Below are 6549 nucleotides of genomic sequence, written 5' to 3'. Positions count from 1 at the left end.
TAAAGTGCAAAACCTGCAGGCTAAAGCTAAAAACTACTTAGACAACAATGGCATTATTGGTGAGCTTAAAAAAAATATTGATAGTCATGTTATTGTCCCTTCGTGCCCAAGACAAATAGGGTATTGAAGAAGAGTTCATCTGTTTCACTGACCTCGACATAGAGGTGATTAGTGTGGTCAGCACTTTGACCAGTCACCTCTGTTTCTCTAAGGTGAGTTAGGTACCCATCAGAGCTGCATGGACTCCGTAAATTCCTACAGACTCAAGCCTAAGATCCAAACTCGAGACTTTCCGGTTAGCAGTCTAGCGCTCTACCGCACGGCCACGCAGTCCCCTTTAAAATAGTACACAGACAGAAAATCACAAAAATAAATTGAACTTCCATTCAACAATTCCAGTTCCTGATGCTGATATCGTCGAAGCCCTTCTGGAAGTGTCTGCAAGTGTAAATGACACTGGCATTGCCGCGGCCATCTTTGAAGGTAAACACACAACTCATTCGATGAGACATATTATGTGGCGGTGTATTTGGTATTATGTAGATTCTTGGCAGTCCCAGTAATCAAAAAGAAAAAAAAAAGATTTTTGTTACCATTACTCTAACCCTGATTATTGAACCATGTTTTCTCATTAAGCTAAAACCATATTTGTAAACGCCATGTCTTCTAACTTTTAAAGGACCGGTAGCATATGAATCCAGAAGAACAGTCAACAGTATGTTAATGCTCAGGGCGCTTATGGAAAAAGCTGCAGAAGAAAAAGGTATTTCTGATGCCAACGATTTTAATATATTATCTAACAAAAGCATTCATGATATTTGCTTTACATCTGTTGAGCTCTTATTTATTTTTTTAACGAAAAAAACAATACAAAAGATCTGTATACATAAATGTTTCATTTGATTTTAAAATATCGATTGTGTTTTATTGAAATAGTTAGTAAAATGAAAAAAAAATCAAACAAAAAGGGTACACATTAAATAAAGTTTGTAATAAAAAGTAAATTTAGTAAATTTGTGTGACCTGGCGGTTGAGTGCTAACCCGAAAACCTCGAGTTCGCATCCGGGTTTAATTCAGTAGAACGTACTGATTATACCCAGCTCTGATAGGTACCTAACTCACGTTAGGGACCGTAAAGGTGGTTTAGCGTAGTGCTTACAACGCTATCCCTTCATATGCCGAGGTAACAGAAACAGGTGACCTCTACTTCCCCGATGGACCGTCAGTTTGGAAAATAGAACTTTATACAAGAAATGTAAAAATCAGTAGCATTATATATATATATATATATATATATATATATATATATATATATATATATATATATATATATATATATATATATATATACATTAAACATTTCCTATTAACCATAACTTGGATCAACAGATGGCGACTACAACCGCTACATCGCTGCAGTAGAAAAAATAGCGGGTGTTCTCCCCTCGACAGTACAACACGCAGGTAAGATCGACAGTACCGTGTCACTGTATATTATGTTTGATGGCACTGTTTTATTGATTTAAATGAAGTAGAATATAAGTTGATATTCGATATTACTTTTTAAGATGTTAAAAAAATAACTGTAATTTAAAAAAAAAATTATTATGTTGATGTTTGTTTTCAACAGTTGACTTGATTACAATGCAACAACTGGATAGAAGAGTAAGTTTATATAAATAAATAAATAAATAAATAAATACATGAATAAGTAAATAAATAAATAAATAAATAAAAAAAAAAAAAAATAAATAAATAAATATATATATATATATATATATATATATATATATATATATATATATATATATATATATATATATATATAAAATGTATGTATGTATGTATGTATGTATATTATAAATGTTATAAAAATATGCGTTAAATTGATGTGACATGTGTAGTGGATTAGGGATGATTGAAATGGTGGGTGAGTATGGAAAGTCGGCTTGCTTGCTGTCGTGGATGTTTTCTGTTTGTTGATTGGGTTTGAGTAAGAGAAGCTTGTGTGCTGAGGGGGGGGGGGGAGAGGGGGTGCACTGTGTGTGTTTGTTTTAGGGGGGTGCACTGTGAGTGTTTGTTTTGAAGTGAGCGGTGTGTGTGGATGTTGTGGTTAGGTGTTGTGTAGAGTGAAGTTGTTGATACTGTGGATGAGTCAGCGTATTAAGTAGATAACATTATACTATACTTTTAATTTTAGGTGTTAAACTTCAAAAGACAACGTAAGTTGCTTCATTGGTCAAACGGGGGGTCTTTAAAACAACAGTTTAAAAAGTTTATGTTAATTTTTTTAGTTTTTTGAATTAATACAAAGTATTTTTCTCCAATTGTTTACGTTTTTTACTACCAGTGAAGCATAAGGCTGGAACTTACAATCAAATTAGAATATTATATATATATATATATATATATATATATATATATATATATATATATATATATATATATATATACATAACTTTACTATGTCTAATATTATTTCACTAATGATTTCAGTCCACGTCAGTGCTAGTGGAGGCATTAGCGTATCGTTTGGATAAATCACTGCAGGCATTGGCATATCCTACACGTTCGCTAAATCCACGGGAGATATTGGCTTATCCCACAATTTCGGATAAATCACTGGGATAGCCCAGTGGTAATAATGTGATTGTATTTTTGATGAAATAAAAATGTAAAACTATTCGATCGCTTGTTTCCATTTCTATCAAGTTTTTACTAAAAAAAAGTAACTGTTAGTTAGCCATTCGCTCTTCCTGCGACAAAGGCAGCTGCAAAGATTTTTCCAGGCATCTCTGTCCTGGGCTAGTCTCTCCAACTGTCCCCAGGTGTATCCAATCTTCTTGGTGTCTTCTTCCAGGTCACGTCTTTAGGTCTTTGGTTGGCCGGCCTCTTTTCGTTTTGTCCTGTGGATTCATGGTGAAGGCCTGTCTTGTTATGCTGGATACAGGCTTCATGACTGTGTGGCCAATCCATTTCCGTTTTCTCTGGAGGATCTTTTCTACAGCTGGCAGTAGATTTGTCAGTTGCCATAGTACCTAATTTCTGAAATAGTACGTTGAACAATTGGGGGCTTAACTAAATTAAAAACAGATAGTTCTCAAAACATAATATTCATACAACTCCACATAAAATAGATGAACATTAGTTGTAAGTGGGGGTCTAGGTTATGAATATGGAAACTTCGATGCTGGAGCAAATCTTCATTGGAACCAGGATGGAAGAAGCGGAAATATGACTTAGTCAGCTAATAACTAATATGAGACTTGAGATGTTGGTAATTGTGTGATTCTGTTTGAAGAAATAGAAATTTAAAACCAACAATCTTTCCTTAATTGACGTCCAATTATTGTATTTGTAAATTAAATAATATATAATATACTGTATTGAAACAAATACATATATCTTTGCAAAAGTAAAAAAAGTAGTAGCAATAAAAGTATATTATTTTATATAGCCTGATCGAGACGTCGGCACTACATAATGGTTTTTGTGAAAGCAAAAGTGAAGCTAAATGAGCTCTAAAATGCAATTAATTATCTTCAACTGCTGTTTAAATCTGTTGATTGATAAAATATAATCATTAGTTATATTAAATTAGCTTTCAATAGATTCCTGTGAACCATTATGTATATTAGGGGACTGTTACAGGTAGAGCGCTACACTGCTAACCAAAAAGTCTTGAGTTCGAATTCGGGTTCAAGTCAGCAGAGTCCACCCAGCTCTGATTGGTACCTAACTCACGTTAGGGAAAAGTAAAGTTCCCCTTCCAAACCTGAATGTCTATGGGGCAAGTGAAGTAGAGTTCACGTGTTTCTATGACCTTGGCATATAAAGGGATAATATTGTCAACACTAAGCACAGCCGCCGTTACATTTCCTAACGCGAGTTAGATAAGGGTCTACGACAAATTCCCGAAAGACACTTGCCCGAATGCCGTTTGCCCGAAGGCCGATTTCCCGAATGGACACTTGCCCGAATGCGACAAATGCCCGAATGGACACTTGCCCGAATGCGACAAACGCCCGAATGGACACTTGCCCGAATGCGACAAATGCCCGAATGGACACTTGCCCGAATGCGACAAATGCCCGAATGGACACTTGCCCGAATGCGACAAATGCCCGAATGCCACTTGCCCGAAGGCCGTTTGCCCGAAAAATGTAAACGTTATTATTACCAAATAATCATTCGTAATCAATTTAAATTTAAAAAGTTGATACACAAAACGTATCTATGCAAAAAAGAAAGGAAAGAAATAATACTATATATTACCACGCAGACATTTTAAATGTATTTGTATTAAAATTTGCTTAAATGGAGATCAAATGTGTTTGATTACATTTTGTTTTTAAATTCGCCGCCTAGACCATGCCTCGTTTTGTTGTGAAATGATCTCCCCACAAGTTTAGCATAACAAGATAAAACAAACAAAAGCGCCTCTGTTCAATGTTGCGAGACGCCGCGCCGCCCACACCATGTCATAAGCGCTACAAAGCCACCGCAACAAGTCGGCTAAACAATGTGTTCAAAACTTACATCAAAAGAATGTAAAGACACCGCCGCCAACATCACCTTACATTTTTTACAGCCATTTCACAATTTTGAAAAAAATATATTTAAAAATACGAACAACTTTGTTTTTATGCTAAGAATTGTGTTTATTACCAAATTTTAAACTTAAGTTAATAAAGAATCTCTATTTATTTGGTAATATTATTTATCATCTAATATTAACATTTTCGGGCAAACGGCCTTCGGGCAAGTGGCATTCGGGCATTTGTCGCATTCGGGCAAGTGTCCATTCGGGCATTTGTCGCATTCGGGCAAGTGTCCATTCGGGTATTTGTCGCATTCGGGCAAGTGTCCATTCGGGCGTTTGTCGCATTCGGGCAAGTGTCCATTCGGGCATTTGTCGCATTCGGGCAAGTGTCCATTCGGAAAATCGGCCTTCGGGCAAACGGCATTCGGGCAAGTGTCTTTCGGGAAAACGTCCGGCTCCCGTTAGATAAATATCAGAGCTGCGTGGACTCAAGGACATTATACTGACTTTAACCTGGAGTCTAGCTCTCTACCCGAGGCTACTTCGTCCCCAAAATCTATGAGTAGATCTCTTATATTTGCTAACTAAATCACGATTATAAAACATTGTATCAATAAATTTCTTTGAATATTTCCAGCATATGCCAACAAAATCATATTCTAAAAAATAATGTTTTATTAGAAGTAGCTTTGAATATTTACCCTCGGCAACTCCTTTACAAAATCTATAAGGATAAATCAAATATTTTCTAACTGAATTACGATTCTAAAAAAATGTATCTACAAAATACTTTAAATATTTCCTGTATACGCCTAAAAAGTTATCATTTATAAAATATATTTTTGTTTAAATTATAAATATCATATCTCCTAAAACTGCTAACTAAATCATGATTTAAAATGAAATGTATCTATAAATTACTTCGAACATTTCTTTATTTGCCAACTGGGTTATAATTCACAAATAAATATATCTATGAAAGTCTCCTAAATTTGCTATCTTAATCATGATTCTAAAAGAATCTGAGGCTCCTAATCGTTACAACTAGTTTTCTCTTATTGAACTGTATATAAGCATACTATTTGTATAGTAATTAATGTCATGAAACTGATGCAGTGGGATATAATTTATACCTTACAAAATCTGTTTTCTTTTAAACAATTACATAGTAAATATCATACACTAATTATAACTTTAAAATTTAAATGTCGCTTCAGGGAGGAGATTTATGTTTCAAAATATCGTGTTTCTTTCAATAGTTATTAATTCTTTCAAAATTATTATTTTCTTTTACCTCATTTTCCAAAGTGAAACTTAAATGTTACACTATTGATTAATAATTACATATGTTCTCCAGTAAAAAAAAATGAAACTTAGTTAAGTTTATTTGCACGCATTTCCGTCCATAACTAAATTCCAATACAGAAGGGAATTTTATTCTTTTGTATGTTTGTAATAAACAATAATCAAAGAGGCGGAGAATAACGCAAAATATACGGCAATTATTTGAACATCGTTGGAGAGTACCCAGGCTTATTCATGACGTTAATGCATGCAATCACAGGGCTTATGATCATATCATTATCAGATTTATATTAGGACGTTAAATAGTAGGCGCCACGGTTAAGTCTTTGTGAAATTGTATATTTTTGCTTTTCAGCTATAAAGAATAATAAAAAGAAAATGCCATGTAGCGAATATGAGATATCTATCCGTCAAGCATAACTAGCCAATTAATCTACAACAATCAAACGCCACCTAATTGAATTCTATAAAAGGATATATATGTATATATATATATATATATATATATATATATATATATATATATATATATATATATCGATGGTCTCGGTCGCAAACCGTCTAACTCAAAAAAATTCGATTTTCTTTTTTTTACATAAATGAAAAGCCAATATGATTCCCCATAATGCCTGAAAATATTAGAGAAATCTGTAGAATGATTATTGAGATATAATCATTTGAACAAACCGCCTATTATTTC

Source organism: Physella acuta, unplaced genomic scaffold (assembly GCF_028476545.2).
Source record: "Physella acuta isolate Inbredline_101_S28 unplaced genomic scaffold, ASM2847654v3 ptg001133l, whole genome shotgun sequence".
Classification (NCBI taxonomy): domain Eukaryota; kingdom Metazoa; phylum Mollusca; class Gastropoda; family Physidae; genus Physella; species Physella acuta.
Note: the sequence above shows the minus strand (reverse complement) of the source record.